Source organism: Lissotriton helveticus, chromosome 1_1 (assembly GCF_964261635.1).
Source record: "Lissotriton helveticus chromosome 1_1, aLisHel1.1, whole genome shotgun sequence".
In the NCBI taxonomy this organism is placed as follows: domain Eukaryota; kingdom Metazoa; phylum Chordata; class Amphibia; order Caudata; family Salamandridae; genus Lissotriton; species Lissotriton helveticus.
In genome coordinates, this window is record NC_136057.1 from 216,346,068 (window position 1) to 216,369,455 (window position 23,388).

General features: G+C 37.2%; 22 non-coding genes across 22 annotated transcripts; all 22 read left to right on the forward strand.

The window, feature by feature from the left end:
* Positions 1-40: 40 nt before the first annotated feature.
* On the forward strand, positions 41-131 carry TRNAR-UCU (transfer RNA arginine (anticodon UCU)). Its single transcript is given in 2 exon segments — positions 41-77; positions 96-131. It is a non-coding gene; the product is annotated as a tRNA-Arg (tRNA).
* Positions 132-1,650: 1,519 nt separating this feature from the next.
* On the forward strand, positions 1,651-1,723 carry TRNAK-UUU (transfer RNA lysine (anticodon UUU)). Its single transcript has one exon. It is a non-coding gene; the product is annotated as a tRNA-Lys (tRNA).
* Positions 1,724-2,049: 326 nt separating this feature from the next.
* On the forward strand, positions 2,050-2,140 carry TRNAR-UCU (transfer RNA arginine (anticodon UCU)). The gene is given in 2 exon segments: positions 2,050-2,086; positions 2,105-2,140. It is a non-coding gene; the product is annotated as a tRNA-Arg (tRNA).
* Positions 2,141-3,658: 1,518 nt separating this feature from the next.
* On the forward strand, positions 3,659-3,731 carry TRNAK-UUU (transfer RNA lysine (anticodon UUU)). The gene has a single exon. It is a non-coding gene; the product is annotated as a tRNA-Lys (tRNA).
* Positions 3,732-4,058: 327 nt separating this feature from the next.
* Positions 4,059-4,149, forward strand: TRNAR-UCU (transfer RNA arginine (anticodon UCU)). The gene is given in 2 exon segments: positions 4,059-4,095; positions 4,114-4,149. It is a non-coding gene; the product is annotated as a tRNA-Arg (tRNA).
* A 1,518-nt stretch (positions 4,150-5,667) lies between these two features.
* TRNAK-UUU (transfer RNA lysine (anticodon UUU)) lies at positions 5,668-5,740 on the forward strand. The gene has a single exon. It is a non-coding gene; the product is annotated as a tRNA-Lys (tRNA).
* A 327-nt stretch (positions 5,741-6,067) lies between these two features.
* On the forward strand, positions 6,068-6,158 carry TRNAR-UCU (transfer RNA arginine (anticodon UCU)). The gene is given in 2 exon segments: positions 6,068-6,104; positions 6,123-6,158. It is a non-coding gene; the product is annotated as a tRNA-Arg (tRNA).
* A 1,519-nt stretch (positions 6,159-7,677) lies between these two features.
* On the forward strand, positions 7,678-7,750 carry TRNAK-UUU (transfer RNA lysine (anticodon UUU)). The gene has a single exon. It is a non-coding gene; the product is annotated as a tRNA-Lys (tRNA).
* A 326-nt stretch (positions 7,751-8,076) lies between these two features.
* Positions 8,077-8,167, forward strand: TRNAR-UCU (transfer RNA arginine (anticodon UCU)). The gene is given in 2 exon segments: positions 8,077-8,113; positions 8,132-8,167. It is a non-coding gene; the product is annotated as a tRNA-Arg (tRNA).
* A 1,518-nt stretch (positions 8,168-9,685) lies between these two features.
* On the forward strand, positions 9,686-9,758 carry TRNAK-UUU (transfer RNA lysine (anticodon UUU)). Its single transcript has one exon. It is a non-coding gene; the product is annotated as a tRNA-Lys (tRNA).
* Positions 9,759-10,085: 327 nt separating this feature from the next.
* TRNAR-UCU (transfer RNA arginine (anticodon UCU)) lies at positions 10,086-10,176 on the forward strand. Its single transcript is given in 2 exon segments — positions 10,086-10,122; positions 10,141-10,176. It is a non-coding gene; the product is annotated as a tRNA-Arg (tRNA).
* A 1,519-nt stretch (positions 10,177-11,695) lies between these two features.
* TRNAK-UUU (transfer RNA lysine (anticodon UUU)) lies at positions 11,696-11,768 on the forward strand. The gene has a single exon. It is a non-coding gene; the product is annotated as a tRNA-Lys (tRNA).
* A 327-nt stretch (positions 11,769-12,095) lies between these two features.
* Positions 12,096-12,186, forward strand: TRNAR-UCU (transfer RNA arginine (anticodon UCU)). Its single transcript is given in 2 exon segments — positions 12,096-12,132; positions 12,151-12,186. It is a non-coding gene; the product is annotated as a tRNA-Arg (tRNA).
* A 1,918-nt stretch (positions 12,187-14,104) lies between these two features.
* Positions 14,105-14,195, forward strand: TRNAR-UCU (transfer RNA arginine (anticodon UCU)). The gene is given in 2 exon segments: positions 14,105-14,141; positions 14,160-14,195. It is a non-coding gene; the product is annotated as a tRNA-Arg (tRNA).
* Positions 14,196-15,714: 1,519 nt separating this feature from the next.
* On the forward strand, positions 15,715-15,787 carry TRNAK-UUU (transfer RNA lysine (anticodon UUU)). The gene has a single exon. It is a non-coding gene; the product is annotated as a tRNA-Lys (tRNA).
* Positions 15,788-16,114: 327 nt separating this feature from the next.
* On the forward strand, positions 16,115-16,205 carry TRNAR-UCU (transfer RNA arginine (anticodon UCU)). Its single transcript is given in 2 exon segments — positions 16,115-16,151; positions 16,170-16,205. It is a non-coding gene; the product is annotated as a tRNA-Arg (tRNA).
* Positions 16,206-18,122: 1,917 nt separating this feature from the next.
* Positions 18,123-18,213, forward strand: TRNAR-UCU (transfer RNA arginine (anticodon UCU)). The gene is given in 2 exon segments: positions 18,123-18,159; positions 18,178-18,213. It is a non-coding gene; the product is annotated as a tRNA-Arg (tRNA).
* A 1,519-nt stretch (positions 18,214-19,732) lies between these two features.
* On the forward strand, positions 19,733-19,805 carry TRNAK-UUU (transfer RNA lysine (anticodon UUU)). Its single transcript has one exon. It is a non-coding gene; the product is annotated as a tRNA-Lys (tRNA).
* Positions 19,806-20,132: 327 nt separating this feature from the next.
* On the forward strand, positions 20,133-20,223 carry TRNAR-UCU (transfer RNA arginine (anticodon UCU)). The gene is given in 2 exon segments: positions 20,133-20,169; positions 20,188-20,223. It is a non-coding gene; the product is annotated as a tRNA-Arg (tRNA).
* A 1,518-nt stretch (positions 20,224-21,741) lies between these two features.
* On the forward strand, positions 21,742-21,814 carry TRNAK-UUU (transfer RNA lysine (anticodon UUU)). The gene has a single exon. It is a non-coding gene; the product is annotated as a tRNA-Lys (tRNA).
* A 327-nt stretch (positions 21,815-22,141) lies between these two features.
* TRNAR-UCU (transfer RNA arginine (anticodon UCU)) lies at positions 22,142-22,232 on the forward strand. Its single transcript is given in 2 exon segments — positions 22,142-22,178; positions 22,197-22,232. It is a non-coding gene; the product is annotated as a tRNA-Arg (tRNA).
* Positions 22,233-22,677: 445 nt separating this feature from the next.
* On the forward strand, positions 22,678-22,750 carry TRNAI-UAU (transfer RNA isoleucine (anticodon UAU)). The gene has a single exon. It is a non-coding gene; the product is annotated as a tRNA-Ile (tRNA).
* The last annotated feature ends 638 nt before the right edge of the window (positions 22,751-23,388 follow it).

The following is a 23,388-nucleotide window of genomic DNA, read 5'->3' on the forward strand; positions in this document are numbered from 1 at the left end:
TTTCATTTCAGAATATCTCTGCACCTCATCAGAGCGTATTGGCTCTGTGGCGCAATGGATAGCGCATTGGACTTCTAGGTGAATGAAAAAAAGATATTCAAAGGTTGTGGGTTCGAATCCCACCAGAGTCAGTTTTATCCCTATTTATTTCATAACTGTTTAAAAGAGTAATAAACAGTGCATGCATGCTTCTGCTTCACCAAAAAGGGCAGTGAAAGGAAGTCTATTTTAAATAGATACTATTCAAGTTACGCAATCTTTGCAGAAGAGGAAATTGGCAGCTGTACTTATGAAAATGTAATTTACTCAGAAGTAAGATTTTGGGCCCTTCCTTAATTTTACAATGTCAATAAAAACATATGAATTCTAAGTCAGCAAAAAAAATGAGATAGTAGCAATTTCAGGACTTACAATAAGGTTAAATTTACTGAAGAGATTTCAAATGCTTGAAGTACCAATTCATTATTATATTCCGCGTATTCAGTACTTAATACCGGCAACCATCTTAAGAAACGTAGTGATAGTTGGGACACTTCCAAATGTTGATAAGGTCATTTTGTGGAGCGACCTGTCCAAGCCTGGATAGCTCAGTCGGGAGAGCATCAGACTTTTAATCTGAGGGCCCAGGGTTCTAGTCCCTGTTCAGGCGGCTTGGTTAAAGAAAAGGTATATCAATTGCATACTCTTTTCAGGATCCAATGAATGGGGAGTCCTATTAGAGATGTTTCAAAAAAGTCTTAATCAAGTCATTACATACCCATCTGTCTTCTACATTCTTTGACAAGGGTTAAGAAGACTTACCCAAACTGTATCATGTAGTTTGACATGTTGATTATCTTTTACCCAATTCAATGTTCAAAATGTAAGGTAGTGTCCGATTAACTTGATAAAGTTGGTCAACAGCTGATAGGTCATCTTTTTATTTGTGAATCTCTGATCACCGTGTTGAATCAGGTCGGATCTCTAGTGCAATGGATAGCGGCTTGGAGTCCTAGACGAATGTAGCAAAAGCATTCAAAGGCTTTGTGTTCAAACACCAGCTGGGTCAATTTTATCCCTCCTCTTATTTTATAACTAATTGAAACAGTAACAAGCAATGCCTGCGTCTGCATCACCAGAAACATTTACCAACATGGCAGTGAAAGAAAGTCTACTTAAACAGAGACTGTTTGCTTTGAAAACATTGCATAATCTATGCCCAAGAGGAAATTCCCAAAGATACTGCTGATAATGTAATTTAGTAGGTAGTAATAGTATTTGGCACTTTATTGATTTCACAATGTCATTTTAGACACATGATTTCTAAGTCAGCCGAAAATGAGATAGTCCAAATTTCAGGATTTAAAATGGATTACGTGTGCTGCTGAAATTTCAAATGCTTAACACCTTCAATGCTACAGGAGATTTTCCTCCTGTGCTGAATGATCTGTAAATCCATTGTTCATGACGAGCTCAGCTCGTCATAAGCACACGACAAGTGTACTGCACGACGAGCTGAGCTCGTCATGAGCATGGAAGGGGTTAAAACATCAATTTGTTATTAAACTCTACAAATTTGATTGCTAATGTATGTAACCATATTAATACACAGAGTGTAGGTCAGTGTACGTCCACATTTGTTTAGCTGATTTTAAGACAGAGTATAGCAGAGCCTGGATAGCTCAGTCGGTAGAGCATCAGACTTTTAATCTGAGGAACCAGGGTTCAAGTCCCTGTTCAGGCGGGTGCTTCCTTTAAAGAAAAATTACTCTAATTGGATGCTCTTTTTGTGTTCCCCTGCATGACGAATAAGATATTCCATTACTAAAATTGCAAAAACGTCTTTCATGGAGTTGTGAAATGCACATCTGCCTCATATATCATGTGCCATTTGACTAAACTTAAGTCGTACGTAGATTTACCTAAGGTATCATGTAACTTGAGACGGTGAATATAATTTCCCAATTCAATATTCAAAATAAATCCATGGTTATAGTATCAAATGAACTTTATAAAGCTGATCAACATTATTTCATTTCAGAATATCTCTGCACCTCATCAGAGTGTATTGGCTCTGTGGCGCAATGGATAGCGCATTGGACTTCTAGGTGAATGTAAAAAAGATATTCAAAGGTTGTGGGTTCGAATCCCACCAGAGTCAGTTTTATCCCTATTTATTTCATAACTGTTTAAAAGAGTAATAAACAGTGCATGCATGCTTCTGCTTCACCAAAAAGGGCAGTGAAACGAAGTCTATTTTAAATAGATACTATTCAAGTTACGCAATCTTTGCAGAAGAGGAAATTGGCAGCTGTACTTATGAAAATGTAATTTACTCAGAAGTAAGATTTTGGGCCCTTCCTTAATTTTACAATGTCAATAAAAACATATGAATTCTAAGTCAGCAAAAAAAATGAGATAGTAGCAATTTCAGGACTTACAATAAGGTTAAATTTACTGAAGAGATTTCAAATGCTTGAAGTACCAATTCATTATTATATTCCGCGTATTCAGTACTTAATACCGGCAACCATCTTAAGAAACGTAGTGATAGTTGGGACACTTCCAAATGTTGATAAGGTCATTTTGTGGAGCGACCTGTCCGAGCCTGGATAGCTCAGTCGGGAGAGCATCAGACTTTTAATCTGAGGGCCCAGGGTTCTAGTCCCTGTTCAGGCGGCTTGGTTAAAGAAAAGGTATATCAATTGCATACTCTTTTCAGGATCCAATGAATGGGGAGTCCTATTAGAGATGTTTCAAAAAAGTCTTAATCAAGTCATTACATACCCATCTGTCTTCTACATTCTTTGACAAGGGTTAAGAAGACTTACCCAAACTGTATCATGTAGTTTGTTGATTATCTTTTACCCAATTCAATGTTCAAAATGTAAGGTAGTGTCCGATTAACTTGATAAAGTTGGTCAACAGCTGATAGGTCATCTTTTTATTTGTGAATCTCTGATCACCGTGTTGAATCAGGTCGGATCTCTAGTGCAATGGATAGCGGCTTGGAGTCCTAGACGAATGTAGCAAAAGCATTCAAAGGCTTTGTGTTCAAACACCAGCTGGGTCAATTTTATCCCTCCTCTTATTTTATAACTAATTGAAACAGTAACAAGCAATGCCTGCGTCTGCATCACCAGAAACATTTACCAAAATGGCAGTGAAAGAAAGTCTACTTAAACAGAGACTGTTTGCTTTGAAAACATTGCATAATCTATGCCCAAGAGGAAATTCCCAAAGAAACTGCTGAAAATGTATGTAATTTAGTAGGTAGTAATAGTATTTGGCACTTTATTGATTTCACAAGGTCATTTTAGACACATGATTTCTAAGTCAGCCGAAAATGAGATAGTCCAAATTTCAGGATTTAAAATGGATTACGTGTGCTGCTGAAATTTCAAATGCTTAACACCTTCAATGCTACAGGAGATTTTCCTCCTGTGCTGAATGATCTGTAAATCCATTGTTCATGACGAGCTCAGCTCGTCATAAGCACACGACAAGTGTACTGCACGACGAGCTGAGCTCGTCATGAGCATGGAAGGGGTTAAAACATCAATTTGTTATTAAACTCTACAAATTTGATTGCTAATATATGTAACCATATTAATACACAGAGTGTAGGTCAGTGTACGTCCACATTTGTTTAGCTGATTTTAAGACAGAGTATAGCAGAGCCTGGATAGCTCAGTCGGTAGAGCATCAGACTTTTAATCTGAGGGTCCAGGGTTCAAGTCCCTGTTCAGGCGGTTGCTTCCTTTAAAGAAAAATTACTCTAATTGGATGCTCTTTTTGTGTTCCCCTGCATGACGAATAAGATATTCCATTACTAAAATTGCAAAAACGTCTTTCATGGAGTTGTGAAATGCACATCTGCCTCATATATCATGTGCCATTTGACTAAACTTAAGTCGTACGTAGACTTACCTAAGGTATCATGTAACTTGAGACGGTGAATATAATTTCCCCAATTCAATATTCCAAATAAATCCATGGTTATAGTATCAAATGAACTTTATAAAGCTGATCAACATTATTTCATTTCAGAATATCTCTGCACCTCATCAGAGTGTATTGGCTCTGTGGCGCAATGGATAGCGCATTGGACTTCTAGGTGAATGTAAAAAAGATATTCAAAGGTTGTGGGTTCGAATCCCACCAGAGTCAGTTTTATCCCTATTTATTTCATAACTGTTTAAAAGAGTAATAAACAGTGCATGCATGCTTCTGCTTCACCAAAAAGGGCAGTGAAACGAAGTCTATTTTAAATAGATACTATTCAAGTTACGCAATCTTTGCAGAAGAGGAAATTGGCAGCTGTACTTATGAAAATGTAATTTACTCAGAAGTAAGATTTTGGGCCCTTCCTTAATTTTACAATGTCAATAAAAACATATGAATTCTAAGTCAGCAAAAAAAATGAGATAGTAGCAATTTCAGGACTTACAATAAGGTTAAATTTACTGAAGAGATTTCAAATGCTTGAAGTACCAATTCATTATTATATTCCGCGTATTCAGTACTTAATACCGGCAACCATCTTAAGAAACGTAGTGATAGTTGGGACACTTCCAAATGTTGATAAGGTCATTTTGTGGAGCGACCTGTCCGAGCCTGGATAGCTCAGTCGGGAGAGCATCAGACTTTTAATCTGAGGGCCCAGGGTTCTAGTCCCTGTTCAGGCGGCTTGGTTAAAGAAAAGGTATATCAATTGCATACTCTTTTCAGGATCCAATGAATGGGGAGTCCTATTAGAGATGTTTCAAAAAAGTCTTAATCAAGTCATTACATACCCATCTGTCTTCTACATTCTTTGACAAGGGTTAAGAAGACTTACCCAAACTGTATCATGTAGTTTGTTGATTATCTTTTACCCAATTCAATGTTCAAAATGTAAGGTAGTGTCCGATTAACTTGATAAAGTTGGTCAACAGCTGATAGGTCATCTTTTTATTTGTGAATCTCTGATCACCGTGTTGAATCAGGTCGGATCTCTAGTGCAATGGATAGCGGCTTGGAGTCCTAGACGAATGTAGCAAAAGCATTCAAAGGCTTTGTGTTCAAACACCAGCTGGGTCAATTTTATCCCTCCTCTTATTTTATAACTAATTGAAACAGTAACAAGCAATGCCTGCGTCTGCATCACCAGAAACATTTACCAAAATGGCAGTGAAAGAAAGTCTACTTAAACAGAGACTGTTTGCTTTGAAAACATTGCATAATCTATGCCCAAGAGGAAATTCCCAAAGAAACTGCTGAAAATGTATGTAATTTAGTAGGTAGTAATAGTATTTGGCACTTTATTGATTTCACAAGGTCATTTTAGACACATGATTTCTAAGTCAGCCGAAAATGAGATAGTACAAATTTAAGGATTTAAAATGGATTACGTGTGCTGCTGAAATTTCAAATGCTTAACACCTTCAATGCTACAGGAGATTTTCCTCCTGTGCTGAATGATCTGTAAATCCATTGTTCATGACGAGCTCAGCTCGTCATAAGCACACGACAAGTGTACTGCACGACGAGCTGAGCTCGTCATGAGCATGGAAGGGGTTAAAACATCAATTTGTTATTAAACTCTACAAATTTGATTGCTAATATATGTAACCATATTAATACACAGAGTGTAGGTCAGTGTACGTCCACATTTGTTTAGCTGATTTTAAGACAGAGTATAGCAGAGCCTGGATAGCTCAGTCGGTAGAGCATCAGACTTTTAATCTGAGGGTCCAGGGTTCAAGTCCCTGTTCAGGCGGTTGCTTCCTTTAAAGAAAAAGTACTCTAATTGTATGCTCTTTTTGTGTTCCCCTGCATGACGAATAAGATATTCCATTACTAAAATTGCAAAAACGTCTTTCATGGAGTTGTGAAATGCACATCTGCCTCATATATCATGTGCCATTTGACTAAACTTAAGTCGTACGTAGACTTACCTAAGGTATCATGTAACTTGAGACGGTGAATATAATTTCCCCAATTCAATATTCCAAATAAATCCATGGTTATAGTATCAAATGAACTTTATAAAGCTGATCAACATTATTTCATTTCAGAATATCTCTGCACATCATCAGAGTGTATTGGCTCTGTGGCGCAATGGATAGCGCATTGGACTTCTAGGTGAATGTAAAAAAGATATTCAAAGGTTGTGGGTTCGAATCCCACCAGAGTCAGTTTTATCCCTATTTATTTCATAACTGTTTAAAAGAGTAATAAACAGTGCATGCATGCTTCTGCTTCACCAAAAAGGGCAGTGAAAGGAAGTCTATTTTAAATAGATACTATTCAAATTACGCAATCTTTGCAGAAGAGGAAATTGGCAGCTGTACTTATGAAAATGTAATTTACTCAGAAGTAAGATTTTGGGCCCTTCCTTAATTTTACAATGTCAATAAAAACATATGACTTCTAAGTCAGCAAAAAAAATGAGATAGTAGCAATTTCAGGACTTACAATAGGGTTAAATTTACTGAAGAGATTTCAAATGCTTGAAGTACCAATTCATTATTATATTCCGCGTATTCAGTACTTAATACCGGCAACCATCTTAAGAAACGTAGTGATAGTTGGGACACTTCCAAATGTTGATAAGGTCATTTTGTGGAGCGACCTCTCCGAGCCTGGATAGCTCAGTCGGGAGAGCATCAGACTTTTAATCTGAGGGCCCAGGGTTCAAGTCCCTGTTCAGGCGGTTTGGTTAAAGAAAAGGTATATCAATTGCATACTCTTTTCAGGATCCAATGAATGGGGAGTCATATTAGAGATGTTTCAAAAAAGTCTTAATCAAGTCATTACATACCCATCTGTCTTCTACATTCTTTGACAAGGGTTAAGAAGACTTACCCAAACTGTATCATGTAGTTTGACATGTTGATTATCTTTTACCCAATTCAATGTTCAAAATGTAAGGTAGTGTCCGATTAACTTGATAAAGTTGGTCAACAGCTGATAGGTCATCTTTTTATTTGTGAATCTCTGATCACCGTGTTGAATCAGGTCGGATCTCTAGTGCAATGGATAGCGGCTTGGAGTCCTAGACGAATGTAGCAAAAGCATTCAAAGGCTTTGTGTTCAAACACCAGCTGGGTCAATTTTATCCCTCCTCTTATTTTATAACTAATTGAAACAGTAACAAGCAATGCCTGCGTCTGCATCACCAGAAACATTTACCAACATGGCAGTGAAAGAAAGTCTACTTAAACAGAGACTGTTTGCTTTGAAAACATTGCATAATCTATGCCCAAGAGGAAATTCCCAAAGATACTGCTGATAATGTAATTTAGTAGGTAGTAATAGTATTTGGCACTTTATTGATTTCACAATGTCATTTTAGACACATGATTTCTAAGTCAGCCGAAAATGAGATAGTACAAATTTCAGGATTTAAAATGGATTACGTGTGCTGCTGAAATTTCAAATGCTTAACACCTTCAATGCTACAGGAGATTTTCCTCCTGTGCTGAATGATCTGTAAATCCATTGTTCATGACGAGCTCAGCTCGTCATAAGCACACGACAAGTGTACTGCACGACGAGCTGAGCTCGTCATGAGCATGGAAGGGGTTAAAACATCAATTTGTTATTAAACTCTACAAATTTGATTGCTAATGTATGTAACCATATTAATACACAGAGTGTAGGTCAGTGTACGTCCACATTTGTTTAGCTGATTTTAAGATAGAGCATAGCAGAGCCTGGATAGCTCAGTCGGTAGAGCATCAGACTTTTAATCTGAGGAACCAGGGTTCAAGTCCCTGTTCAGGCGGGTGCTTCCTTTAAAGAAAAATTACTCTAATTGGATGCTCTTTTTGTGTTCCCCTGCATGACGAATAAGATATTCCATTACTAAAATTGCAAAAACGTCTTTCATGGAGTTGTGAAATGCACATCTGCCTCATATATCATGTGCCATTTGACTAAACTTAAGTCGTACGTAGATTTACCTAAGGTATCATGTAACTTGAGACGGTGAATATAATTTCCCAATTCAATATTCAAAATAAATCCATGGTTATAGTATCAAATGAACTTTATAAAGCTGATCAACATTATTTCATTTCAGAATATCGCTGCACCTCATCAGAGCGTATTGGCTCTGTGGCGCAATGGATAGCGCATTGGACTTCTAGGTGAATGAAAAAAAGATATTCAAAGGTTGTGGGTTCGAATCCCACCAGAGTCAGTTTTATCCCTATTTATTTCATAACTGTTTAAAAGAGTAATAAACAGTGCATGCATGCTTCTGCTTCACCAAAAAGGGCAGTGAAAGGAAGTCTATTTTAAATAGATACTATTCAAGTTACGCAATCTTTGCAGAAGAGGAAATTGGCAGCTGTACTTATGAAAATGTAATTTACTCAGAAGTAAGATTTTGGGCCCTTCCTTAATTTTACAATGTCAATAAAAACATATGAATTCTAAGTCAGCAAAAAAAATGAGATAGTAGCAATTTCAGGACTTACAATAAGGTTAAATTTACTGAAGAGATTTCAAATGCTTGAAGTACCAATTCATTATTATATTCCGCGTATTCAGTACTTAATACCGGCAACCATCTTAAGAAACGTAGTGATAGTTGGGACACTTCCAAATGTTGATAAGGTCATTTTGTGGAGCGACCTGTCCGAGCCTGGATAGCTCAGTCGGGAGAGCATCAGACTTTTAATCTGAGGGCCCAGGGTTCTAGTCCCTGTTCAGGCGGCTTGGTTAAAGAAAAGGTATATCAATTGCATACTCTTTTCAGGATCCAATGAATGGGGAGTCCTATTAGAGATGTTTCAAAAAAGTCTTAATCAAGTCATTACATACCCATCTGTCTTCTACATTCTTTGACAAGGGTTAAGAAGACTTACCCAAACTGTATCATGTAGTTTGTTGATTATCTTTTACCCAATTCAATGTTCAAAATGTAAGGTAGTGTCCGATTAACTTGATAAAGTTGGTCAACAGCTGATAGGTCATCTTTTTATTTGTGAATCTCTGATCACCGTGTTGAATCAGGTCGGATCTCTAGTGCAATGGATAGCGGCTTGGAGTCCTAGACGAATGTAGCAAAAGCATTCAAAGGCTTTGTGTTCAAACACCAGCTGGGTCAATTTTATCCCTCCTCTTATTTTATAACTAATTGAAACAGTAACAAGCAATGCCTGCGTCTGCATCACCAGAAACATTTACCAAAATGGCAGTGAAAGAAAGTCTACTTAAACAGAGACTGTTTGCTTTGAAAACATTGCATAATCTATGCCCAAGAGGAAATTCCCAAAGATACTGCTGAAAATGTATGTAATTTAGTAGGTAGTAATAGTATTTGGCACTTTATTGATTTCACAATGTCATTTTAGACACATGATTTCTAAGTCAGCCGAAAATGAGATAGTCCAAATTTCAGGATTTAAAATGGATTACGTGTGCTGCTGAAATTTCAAATGCTTAACACCTTCAATGCTACAGGAGATTTTCCTCCTGTGCTGAATGATCTGTAAATCCATTGTTCATGACGAGCTCAGCTCGTCATAAGCACACGACAAGTGTACTGCACGACGAGCTGAGCTCGTCATGTGCATGGAAGGGGTTAAAACATCAATTTGTTATTAAACTCTACAAATTTGATTGCTAATATATGTAACCATATTAATACACAGAGTGTAGGTCAGTGTACGTCCACATTTGTTTAGCTGATTTTAAGACAGAGTATAGCAGAGCCTGGATAGCTCAGTCGGTAGAGCATCAGACTTTTAATCTGAGGGTCCAGGGTTCAAGTCCCTGTTCAGGCGGGTGCTTCCTTTAAAGAAAAATTACTCTAATTGGATGCTCTTTTTGTGTTCCCCTGCATGACGAATAAGATATTCCATTACTAAAATTGCAAAAACGTCTTTCATGGAGTTGTGAAATGCACATCTGCCTCATATATCATGTGCCATTTGACTAAACTTAAGTCGTACGTAGATTTACCTAAGGTATCATGTAACTTGAGACGGTGAATATAATTTCCCCAATTCAATATTCAAAATAAATCCATGGTTATAGTATCAAATGAACTTTATAAAGCTGATCAACATTATTTCATTTCAGAATATCTCTGCACCTCCTCAGAGCGTATTGGCTCTGTGGCGCAATGGATAGCGCATTGGACTTCTAGGTGAATGTAAAAAAGATATTCAAAGGTTGTGGGTTCGAATCCCACCAGAGTCAGTTTTATCCCTATTTATTTCATAACTGTTTAAAAGAGTAATAAACAGTGCATGCATGCTTCTGCTTCACCAAAAAGGGCAGTGAAAGGAAGTCTATTTTAAATAGATACTATTCAAGTTACGCAATCTTTGCAGAAGAGGAAATTGGCAGCTGTACTTATGAAAATGTAATTTACTCAGAAGTAAGATTTTGGGCCCTTCCTTAATTTTACAATGTCAATAAAAACATATGAATTCTAAGTCAGCAAAAAAAATGAGATAGTAGCAATTTCAGGACTTACAATAAGGTTAAATTTACTGAAGAGATTTCAAATGCTTGAAGTACCAATTCATTATTATATTCCGCGTATTCAGTACTTAATACCGGCAACCATCTTAAGAAACGTAGTGATAGTTGGGACACTTCCAAATGTTGATAAGGTCATTTTGTGGAGCGACCTCTCCGAGCCTGGATAGCTCAGTCGGGAGAGCATCAGACTTTTAATCTGAGGGCCCAGGGTTCAAGTCCCTGTTCAGGCGGCTTGGTTAAAGAAAAGGTATGTCAATTGCATACTCTTTTCAGGATCCAATGAATGGGGAGTCCTATTAGAGATGTTTCAAAAAAGTCTTAATCAAGTCATTACATACCCATCTGTCTTCTACATTCTTTGACAAGGGTTAAGAAGACTTACCCAAACTGTATCATGTAGTTTGACATGTTGATTATCTTTTACCCAATTCAATGTTCAAAATGTAAGGTAGTGTCCGATTAACTTGATAAAGTTGGTCAACAGCTGATAGGTCATCTTTTTATTTGTGAATCTCTGATCACCGTGTTGAATCAGGTCGGATCTCTAGTGCAATGGATAGCGGCTTGGAGTCCTAGACGAATGTAACAAAAGCATTCAAAGGCTTTGTGTTCAAACACCAGCTCGGTCAATTTTATCCCTCCTCTTATTTTATAACTAATTGAAACAGTAACAAGCAATGCCTGCGTCTGCATCACCAGAAACATTTACCAACATGGCAGTGAAAGAAAGTCTACTTAAACAGAGACTGTTTGCTTTGAAAAAATTGCATAATCTATGCCCAAGAGGAAATTCCCAAAGATACTGCTGATAATGTAATTTAGTAGGTAGTAATAGTATTTGGCACTTTATTGATTTCACAATGTCATTTTAGACACATGATTTCTAAGTCAGCCGAAAATGAGATAGTCCAAATTTCAGGATTTAAAATGGATTACGTGTGCTGCTGAAATTTCAAATGCTTAACACCTTCAATGCTACAGGAGATTTTCCTCCTGTGCTGAATGATCTGTAAATCCATTGTTCATGACAAGCTCAGCTCGTCATAAGCACACGACAAGTGTACTGCACGACGAGCTGAGCTCGTCATGAGCATGGAAGGGGTTAAAACATCAATTTGTTATTAAACTCTACAAATTTGATTGCTAATGTATGTAACCATATTAATACACAGAGTGTAGGTCAGTGTACGTCCACATTTGTTTAGCTGATTTTAAGACAGAGTATAGCAGAGCCTGGATAGCTCAGTCGGTAGAGCATCAGACTTTTAATCTGAGGAACCAGGGTTCAAGTCCCTGTTCAGGCGGGTGCTTCCTTTAAAGAAAAATTACTCTAATTGGATGCTCTTTTTGTGTTCCCCTGCATGACGAATAAGATATTCCATTACTAAAATTGCAAAAACGTCTTTCATGGAGTTGTGAAATGCACATCTGCCTCATATATCATGTGCCATTTGACTAAACTTAAGTCGTACGTAGATTTACCTAAGGTATCATGTAACTTGAGACGGTGAATATAATTTCCCCAATTCAATATTCAAAATAAATCCATGGTTATAGTATCAAATGAACTTTATAAAGCTGATCAACATTATTTCATTTCAGAATATCTCTGCACCTCCTCAGAGCGTATTGGCTCTGTGGCGCAATGGATAGCGCATTGGACTTCTAGGTGAATGTAAAAAAGATATTCAAAGGTTGTGGGTTCGAATCCCACCAGAGTCAGTTTTATCCCTATTTATTTCATAACTGTTTAAAAGAGTAATAAACAGTGCATGCATGCTTCTGCTTCACCAAAAAGGGCAGTGAAAGGAAGTCTATTTTAAATAGATACTATTCAAGTTACGCAATCTTTGCAGAAGAGGAAATTGGCAGCTGTACTTATGAAAATGTAATTTACTCAGAAGTAAGATTTTGGGCCCTTCCTTAATTTTACAATGTCAATAAAAACATATGAATTCTAAGTCAGCAAAAAAAATGAGATAGTAGCAATTTCAGGACTTACAATAAGGTAAAATTTACTGAAGAGATTTCAAATGCTTGAAGTACCAATTCATTATTATATTCCGCGTATTCAGTACTTAATACCGGCAACCATCTTAAGAAATGTAGTGATAGTTGGGACACTTCCAAATGTTGATAAGGTCATTTTGTGGAGCGACCTGTCCGAGCCTGGATAGCTCAGTCGGGAGAGCATCAGACTTTTAATCTGAGGGCCCAGGGTTCTAGTCCCTGTTCAGGCGGCTTGGTTAAAGAAAAGGTATATCAATTGCATACTCTTTTCAGGATCCAATGAATGGGGAGTCCTATTAGAGATGTTTCAAAAAAGTCTTAATCAAGTCATTACATACCCATCTGTCTTCTACATTCTTTGACAAGGGTTAAGAAGACTTACCCAAACTGTATCATGTAGTTTGTTGATTATCTTTTACCCAATTCAATGTTCAAAATGTAAGGTAGTGTCCGATTAACTTGATAAAGTTGGTCAACAGCTGATAGGTCATCTTTTTATTTGTGAATCTCTGATCACCGTGTTGAATCAGGTCGGATCTCTAGTGCAATGGATAGCGGCTTGGAGTCCTAGACGAATGTAGCAAAAGCATTCAAAGGCTTTGTGTTCAAACACCAGCTGGGTCAATTTTATCCCTCCTCTTATTTTATAACTAATTGAAACAGTAACAAGCAATGCCTGCGTCTGCATCACCAGAAACATTTACCAAAATGGCAGTGAAAGAAAGTCTACTTAAACAGAGACTGTTTGCTTTGAAAACATTGCATAATCTATGCCCAAGAGGAAATTCCCAAAGAAACTGCTGAAAATGTATGTAATTTAGTAGGTAGTAATAGTATTTGGCACTTTATTGATTTCACAAGGTCATTTTAGACACATGATTTCTAAGTCAGCCGAAAATGAGATAGTACAAATTTAAGGATTTAAAATGGATTACGTGTGCTGCTGAAATTTCAAATGCTTAACACCTTCAATGCTACAGGAGATTTTCCTCCTGTGCTGAATGATCTGTAAATCCATTGTTCATGACGAGCTCAGCTCGTCATAAGCACACGACAAGTGTACTGCACGACGAGCTGAGCTCGTCATGAGCATGGAAGGGGTTAAAACATCAATTTGTTATTAAACTCTACAAATTTGATTGCTAATATATGTAACCATATTAATACACAGAGTGTAGGTCAGTGTACGTCCACATTTGTTTAGCTGATTTTAAGACAGAGTATAGCAGAGCCTGGATAGCTCAGTCGGTAGAGCATCAGACGTTTAATCTGAGGGTCCAGGGTTCAAGTCCCTGTTCAGGCGGTTGCTTCCTTTAAAGAAAAATTACTCTAATTGGATGCTCTTTTTGTGTTCCCCTGCATGACGAATAAGATATTCCATTACTAAAATTGCAAAAACGTCTTTCATGGAGTTGTGAAATGCACATCTGCCTCATATATCATGTGCCATTTGACTAAACTTAAGTCGTACGTAGACTTACCTAAGGTATCATGTAACTTGAGACGGTGAATATAATTTCCCCAATTCAATATTCCAAATAAATCCATGGTTATAGTATCAAATGAACTTTATAAAGCTGATCAACATTATTTCATTTCAGAATATCTCTGCACCTCATCAGAGTGTATTGGCTCTGTGGCGCAATGGATAGCGCATTGGACTTCTAGGTGAATGTAAAAAAGATATTCAAAGGTTGTGGGTTCGAATCCCACCAGAGTCAGTTTTATCCCTATTTATTTCATAACTGTTTAAAAGAGTAATAAACAGTGCATGCATGCTTCTGCTTCACCAAAAAGAGCAGTGAAAGGAAGTCTATTTTAAATAGATACTATTCAAATTACGCAATCTTTGCAGAAGAGGAAATTGGCAGCTGTACTTATGAAAATGTAATTTACTCAGAAGTAAGATTTTGGGCCCTTCCTTAATTTTACAATGTCAATAAAAACATATGACTTCTAAGTCAGCAAAAAAAATGAGATAGTAGCAATTTCAGGACTTACAATAGGGTTAAATTTACTGAAGAGATTTCAAATGCTTGAAGTACCAATTCATTATTATATTCCGCGTATTCAGTACTTAATACCGGCAACCATCTTAAGAAACGTAGTGATAGTTGGGACACTTCCAAATGTTGATAAGGTCATTTTGTGGAGCAACCTCTCCGAGCCTGGATAGCTCAGTCGGGAGAGCATCAGACTTTTAATCTGAGGGCCCAGGGTTCAAGTCCCTGTTCAGGCGGTTTGGTTAAAGAAAAGGTATATCAATTGCATACTCTTTTCAGGATCCAATGAATGGGGAGTCCTATTAGAGATGTTTCAAAAAAGTCTTAATCAAGTCATTACATACCCATCTGTCTTCTACATTCTTTGACAAGGGTTAAGAAGACTTACCCAAACTGTATCATGTAGTTTGACATGTTGATTATCTTTTACCCAATTCAATGTTCAAAATGTAAGGTAGTGTTCGATTAACTTGATAAAGTTGGTCAACAGCTGATAGGTCATCTTTTTATTTGTGAATCTCTGATCACCGTGTTGAATCAGGTCGGATCTCTAGTGCAATGGATAGCGGCTTGGAGTCCTAGACGAATGTAGCAAAAGCATTCAAAGGCTTTGTGTTCAAACACCAGCTGGGTCAATTTTATCCCTCCTCTTATTTTATAACTAATTGAAACAGTAACAAGCAATGCCTGCGTCTGCATCACCAGAAACATTTACCAACATGGCAGTGAAAGAAAGTCTACTTAAACAGAGACTGTTTGCTTTGAAAACATTGCATAATCTATGCCCAAGAGGAAATTCCCAAAGATACTGCTGATAATGTAATTTAGTAGGTAGTAATAGTATTTGGCACTTTATTGATTTCACAATGTCATTTTAGACACATGATTTCTAAGTCAGCCGAAAATGAGATAGTCCAAATTTCAGGATTTAAAATGGATTACGTGTGCTGCTGAAATTTCAAATGCTTAACACCTTCAATGCTACAGGAGATATTCTTCCTGTGCTGAATGATCTGTAAATCCATTGTTCATGACGAGCTCAGCTCGTCATAAGCACACGACAAGTGTACTGCACGACGAGCTGAGCTCGTCATGAGCATGGAAGGGGTTAAAACATCAATTTGTTATTAAACTCTACAAATTTGATTGCTAATGTATGTAACCATATTAATACACAGAGTGTAGGTCAGTGTACGTCCACATTTGTTTAGCTGATTTTAAGACAGAGTATAGCAGAGCCTGGATAGCTCAGTCGGTAGAGCATCAGACTTTTAATCTGAGGAACCAGGGTTCAAGTCCCTGTTCAGGCAGGTGCTTCCTTTAAAGAAAAATTACTCTAATTGGATGCTCTTTTTGTGTTCCCCTGCATGACGAATAAGATATTCCATTACTAAAATTGCAAAAACGTCTTTCATGGAGTTGTGAAATGCACATCTGCCTCATATATCATGTGCCATTTGACTAAACTTAAGTCGTACGTAGACTTACCTAAGGTATCATGTAACTTGAGACGGTGAATATAATTTCCCCAATTCAATATTCCAAATAAATCCATGGTTATAGTATCAAATGAACTTTATAAAGCTGATCAACATTATTTCATTTCAGAATATCTCTGCACCTCATCAGAGTGTATTGGCTCTGTGGCGCAATGGATAGCGCATTGGACTTCTAGGTGAATGTAAAAAAGATATTCAAAGGTTGTGGGTTCGAATCCCACCAGAGTCAGTTTTATCCCTATTTATTTCATAACTGTTTAAAAGAGTAATAAACAGTGCATGCATGCTTCTGCTTCACCAAAAAGGGCAGTGAAAGGAAGTCTATTTTAAATAGATACTATTCAAGTTACGCAATCTTTGCAGAAGAGGAAATTGGCAGCTGTACTTATGAAAATGTAATTTACTCAGAAGTAAGATTTTGGGCCCTTCCTTAATTTTACAATGTCAATAAAAACATATGAATTCTAAGTCAGCAAAAAAAATGAGATAGTAGCAATTTCAGGACTTACAATAAGGTTAAATTTACTGAAGAGATTTCAAATGCTTGAAGTACCAATTCATTATTATATTCCGCGTATTCAGTACTTAATACCGGCAACCATCTTAAGAAACGTAGTGATAGTTGGGACATTTCCAAATGTTGATAAGGTCATTTTGTGGAGCGACCTGTCCGAGCCTGGATAGCTCAGTCGGGATAGCATCAGACTTTTAATCTGAGAGCCCAGGGTTCTAGTCCCTGTTCAGGCGGCTTGGTTAAAGAAAAGGTATATCAATTGCATACTCTTTTCAGGATCCAATGAATGGGGAGTCCTATTAGAGATGTTTCAAAAAAGTCTTAATCAAGTCATTACATACCCATCTGTCTTCTACATTCTTTGACAAGGGTTAAGAAGACTTACCCAAACTGTATCATGTAGTTTGTTGATTATCTTTTACCCAATTCAATGTTCAAAATGTAAGGTAGTGTCCGATTAACTTGATAAAGTTGGTCAACAGCTGATAGGTCATCTTTTTATTTGTGAATCTCTGATCACCGTGTTGAATCAGGTCGGATCTCTAGTGCAATGGATAGCGGCTTGGAGTCCTAGACGAATGTAGCAAAAGCATTCAAAGGCTTTGTGTTCAAACACCAGCTGGGTCAATTTTATCCCTCCTCTTATTTTATAACTAATTGAAACAGTAACAAGCAATGCCTTCGTCTGCATCACCAGAAACATTTACCAAAATGGCAGTGAAAGAAAGTCTACTTAAACAGAGACTGTTTGCTTTGAAAACATTGCATAATCTATGCCCAAGAGGAAATTCCCAAAGATACTGCTAAAAATGTATGTAATTTAGTAGGTAGTAATAGTATTTGGCACTTTATTGATTTCACAAGGTCATTTTAGACACATGATTTCTAAGGCAGCCGAAAATGAGATAGTCCAAATTTCAGGATTTAAAATGGATTACGTGTGCTGCTGAAATTTCAAATGCTTAACACCTTCAATGCTACAGGAGATTTTCCTCCTGTGCTGAATGATCTGTAAATCCATTGTTCATGAAGAGCTCAGCTCGTCATAAGCACACGACAAGTGTACTGCACGACGAGCTGAGCTCGTCATGAGCATGGAAGGGGTTAAAACATCAATTTGTTATTAAACTCTACAAATTTGATTGCTAATGTATGTAACCATATTAATACACAGAGTGTAGGTCAGTGTACGTCCACATTTGTTTAGCTGATTTTAAGACAGAGTATAGCAGAGCCTGGATAGATCAGTCGGTAGAGCATCAGACTTTTAATCTGAGGAACCAGGGTTCAAGTCCCTGTTCAGGCGGGTGCTTCCATTAAAGAAAAATTACTCTAATTGGATGCTCTTTTTGTGTTCCCCTGCATGACGAATAAGATATTCCATTACTAAAATTGCAAAAACGTCTTTCATGGAGTTGTGAAATGCACATCTGCCTCATATATCATGTGCCATTTGACTAAACTTAAGTCGTACGTAGATTTACCTAAGGTATCATGTAACTTGAGACGGTGAATATAATTTCCCAATTCAATATTCAAAATAAATCCATGGTTATAGTATCAAATGAACTTTATAAAGCTGATCAACATTATTTCATTTCAGAATATCTCTGCACCTCATCAGAGCGTATTAGCTCTGTGGCGCAATGGATAGCGCATTGGACTTCTAGGTGAATGTAAAAAAGATATTCAAAGGTTGTGGGTTCGAATCCCACCAGAGTCAGTTTTATCCCTATTTATTTCATAACTGTTTAAAAGAGTAATAAACAGTGCATGCATGCTTCTGCTTCACCAAAAAGGGCAGTGAAAGGAAGTCTATTTTAAATAGATACTATTCAAATTACGCAATCTTTGCAGAAGAGGAAATTGGCAGCTGTACTTATGAAAATGTAATTTACTCAGAAGTAAGATTTTGGGCCCTTCCTTAATTTTACAATGTCAATAAAAACATATGACTTCTAAGTCAGCAAAAAAAATGAGATAGTAGCAATTTCAGGACTTACAATAGGGTTAAATTTACTGAAGAGATTTCAAATGCTTGAAGTACCAATTCATTATTATATTCCGCGTATTCAGTACTTAATACCGGCAACCATCTTAAGAAACGTAGTGATAGTTGGGACACTTCCAAATGTTGATAAGGTCATTTTGTGGAGCGACCTCTCCGAGCCTGGATAGCTCAGTCGGGAGAGCATCAGACTTTTAATCTGAGGGCCCAGGGTTCAAGTCCCTGTTCAGGCGGTTTGGTTAAAGAAAAGGTATATCAATTGCATACACTTTTCAGGATCCAATGAATGGGGAGTCCTATTAGAGATGTTTCAAAAAAGTCTTAATCAAGTCATTACATACCCATCTGTCTTCTACATTCTTTGACAAGGGTTAAGAAGACTTACCCAAACTGTATCATGTAGTTTGACATGTTGATTATCTTTTACCCAATTCAATGTTCAAAATGTAAGGTAGTGTTCGATTAACTTGATAAAGTTGGTCAACAGCTGATAGGTCATCTTTTTATTTGTGAATCTCTGATCACCGTGTTGAATCAGGTCGGATCTCTAGTGCAATGGATAGCGGCTTGGAGTCCTAGACGAATGTAGCAAAAGCATTCAAAGGCTTTGTGTTCAAACACCAGCTGGGTCAATTTTATCCCTCCTCTTATTTTATAACTAATTGAAACAGTAACAAGCAATGCCTGCGTCTGCATCACCAGAAACATTTACCAACATGGCAGTGAAAGAAAGTCTACTTAAACAGAGACTGTTTGCTTTGAAAACATTGCATAATCTATGCCCAAGAGGAAATTCCCAAAGATACTGCTGATAATGTAATTTAGTAGGTAGTAATAGTATTTGGCACTTTATTGATTTCACAATGTCATTTTAGACACATGATTTCTAAGTCAGCCGAAAATGAGATAGTCCAAATTTCAGGATTTAAAATGGATTACGTGTGCTGCTGAAATTTCAAATGCTTAACACCTTCAATGCTACAGGAGATATTCTTCCTGTGCTGAATGATCTGTAAATCCATTGTTCATGACGAGCTCAGCTCGTCATAAGCACACGACAAGTGTACTGCACGACGAGCTGAGCTCGTCATGAGCATGGAAGGGGTTAAAACATCAATTTGTTATTAAACTCTACAAATTTGATTGCTAATGTATGTAACCATATTAATACACAGAGTGTAGGTCAGTGTACGTCCACATTTGTTTAGCTGATTTTAAGACAGAGTATAGCAGAGCCTGGATAGCTCAGTCGGTAGAGCATCAGACTTTTAATCTGAGGAACCAGGGTTCAAGTCCCTGTTCAGGCAGGTGCTTCCTTTAAAGAAAAATTACTCTAATTGGATGCTCTTTTTGTGTTCCCCTGCATGACGAATAAGATATTCCATTACTAAAATTGCAAAAACGTCTTTCATGGAGTTGTGAAATGCACATCTGCCTCATATATCATGTGCCATTTGACTAAACTTAAGTCGTACGTAGACTTACCTAAGGTATCATGTAACTTGAGACGGTGAATATAATTTCCCCAATTCAATATTCCAAATAAATCCATGGTTATAGTATCAAATGAACTTTATAAAGCTGATCAACATTATTTCATTTCAGAATATCTCTGCACCTCATCAGAGTGTATTGGCTCTGTGGCGCAATGGATAGCGCATTGGACTTCTAGGTGAATGTAAAAAAGATATTCAAAGGTTGTGGGTTCGAATCCCACCAGAGTCAGTTTTATCCCTATTTATTTCATAACTGTTTAAAAGAGTAATAAACAGTGCATGCATGCTTCTGCTTCACCAAAAAGGGCAGTGAAAGGAAGTCTATTTTAAATAGATACTATTCAAGTTACGCAATCTTTGCAGAAGAGGAAATTGGCAGCTGTACTTATGAAAATGTAATTTACTCAGAAGTAAGATTTTGGGCCCTTCCTTAATTTTACAATGTCAATAAAAACATATGAATTCTAAGTCAGCAAAAAAAATGAGATAGTAGCAATTTCAGGACTTACAATAAGGTTAAATTTACTAAAGAGATTTCAAATGCTTGAAGTACCAATTCATTATTATATTCCGCGTATTCAGTACTTAATACCGGCAACCATCTTAAGAAACGTAGTGATAGTTGGGACATTTCCAAATGTTGATAAGGTCATTTTGTGGAGCGACCTGTCCGAGCCTGGATAGCTCAGTCGGGATAGCATCAGACTTTTAATCTGAGGGCCCAGGGTTCTAGTCCCTGTTCAGGCGGCTTGGTTAAAGAAAAGGTATATCAATTGCATACTCTTTTCAGGATCCAATGAATGGGGAGTCCTATTAGAGATGTTTCAAAAAAGTCTTAATCAAGTCATTACATACCCATCTGTCTTCTACATTCTTTGACAAGGGTTAAGAAGACTTACCCAAACTGTATCATGTAGTTTGTTGATTATCTTTTACCCAATTCAATGTTCAAAATGTAAGGTAGTGTCCGATTAACTTGATAAAGTTGGTCAACAGCTGATAGGTCATCTTTTTATTTGTGAATCTCTGATCACCGTGTTGAATCAGGTCGGATCTCTAGTGCAATGGATAGCGGCTTGGAGTCCTAGACGAATGTAGCAAAAGCATTCAAAGGCTTTGTGTTCAAACACCAGCTGGGTCAATTTTATCCCTCCTCTTATTTTATAACTAATTGAAACAGTAACAAGCAATGCCTGCGTCTGCATCACCAGAAACATTTACCAAAATGGCAGTGAAAGAAAGTCTACTTAAACAGAGACTGTTTGCTTTGAAAACATTGCATAATCTATGCCCAAGAGGAAATTCCCAAAGATACTGCTAAAAATGTATGTAATTTAGTAGGTAGTAATAGTATTTGGCACTTTATTGATTTCACAATGTCATTTTAGACACATGATTTCTAAGTCAGCCGAAAATGAGATAGTCCAAATTTCAGGATTTAAAATGGATTACGTGTGCTGCTGAAATTTCAAATGCTTAACACCTTCAATGCTACAGGAGATTTTCCTCCTGTGCTGAATGATCTGTAAATCCATTGTTCATGACGAGCTCAGCTCGTCATAAGCACACGACAAGTGTACTGCACGACGAGCTGAGCTCGTCATGAGCATGGAAGGGGTTAAAACATCAATTTGTTATTAAACTCTACAAATTTGATTGCTAATATATGTAACCATATTAATACACAGAGTGTAGGTCAGTGTACGTCCACATTTGTTTAGCTGATTTTAAGACAGAGTATAGCAAAGCCTGGATAGCTCAGTCGGTAGAGCATCAGACTTTTAATCTGAGGGTCCAGGGTTCAAGTCCCTGTTCAGGCGGGTGCTTCCTTTAAAGAAAAATTACTCTAATTGGATGCTCTTTTTGTGTTCCCCTGCATGACGAATAAGATATTCCATTACTAAAATTGCAAAAACGTCTTTCATGGAGTTGTGAAATGCACATCTGCCTCATATATCATGTGCCATTTGACTAAACTTAAGTCGTACGTAGATTTACCTAAGGTATCATGTAACTTGAGACGGTGAATATAATTTCCCCAATTCAATATTCAAAATAAATCCATGGTTATAGTATCAAATGAACTTTATAAAGCTGATCAACATTATTTCATTTCAGAATATCTCTGCACCTCCTCAGAGCGTATTGGCTCTGTGGCGCAATGGATAGCGCATTGGACTTCTAGGTGAATGTAAAAAAGATATTCAAAGGTTGTGGGTTCGAATCCCACCAGAGTCAGTTTTATCCCTATTTATTTCATAACTGTTTAAAAGAGTAATAAACAGTGCATGCATGCTTCTGCTTCACCAAAAAGGGCAGTGAAAGGAAGTCTATTTTAAATAGATACTATTCAAGTTACGCAATCTTTGCAGAAGAGGAAATTGGCAGCTGTACTTATGAAAATGTAATTTACTCAGAAGTAAGATTTTGGGCCCTTCCTTAATTTTACAATGTCAATAAAAACATATGAATTCTAAGTCAGCAAAAAAAATGAGATAGTAGCAATTTCAGGACTTACAATAAGGTTAAATTTACTGAAGAGATTTCAAATGCTTGAAGTACCAATTCATTATTATATTCCGCGTATTCAGTAAATAATACCGGCAACCATCTTAAGAAACGTAGTGATAGTTGGGACACTTCCAAATGTTGATAAGGTCATTTTGTGGAGCAGCCTCTCCGAGCCTGGATAGCTCAGTCGGGAGAGCATCAGTCTTATAATCTGAGGGCCCAGGGTTCAAGTCCCGGTTCAGGCGGCTTGGTTAAAGAAAAGGTATATCAATTGCATACTCTTTTCAGGATCCAATGAATGGGGAGTCCTATTAGAGATGTTTCAAAAAAGTCTTAATCAAGTCATTACATACCCATCTGTCTTCTACATTCTTTGACAAGGGTTAAGAAGACTTACCCAAACTGTATCATGTAGTTTGTTGATTATCTTTTACCCAATTCAATGTTCAAAATGTAAGGTAGTGTCCGATTAACTTGATAAAGTTGGTCAACAGCTGATAGGTCATCTTTTTATTTGTGAATCTCTGATCACCGTTTTGAATCAGGTCGGATCTCTAGTGCAATGGATAGCGGCTTGGAGTCCTAGACGAATGTAGCAAAAGCATTCAAAGGCTTTGTGTTCAAACACCAGCTGGGTCAATTTTATCCCTCCTCTTATTTTATAACTAATTGAAACAGTAACAAGCAATGCCTGCGTCTGCATCACCAGAAACATTTACCAAAATGGCAGTGAAAGAAAGTCTACTTAAACAGAGACTGTTTGCTTTGAAAACATTGCATAATCTATGCCCAAGAGGAAATTCCCAAAGAAACTGCTGAAAATGTATGTAATTTAGTAGGTAGTAATAGTATTTGGCACTTTATTGATTTCACAAGGTCATTT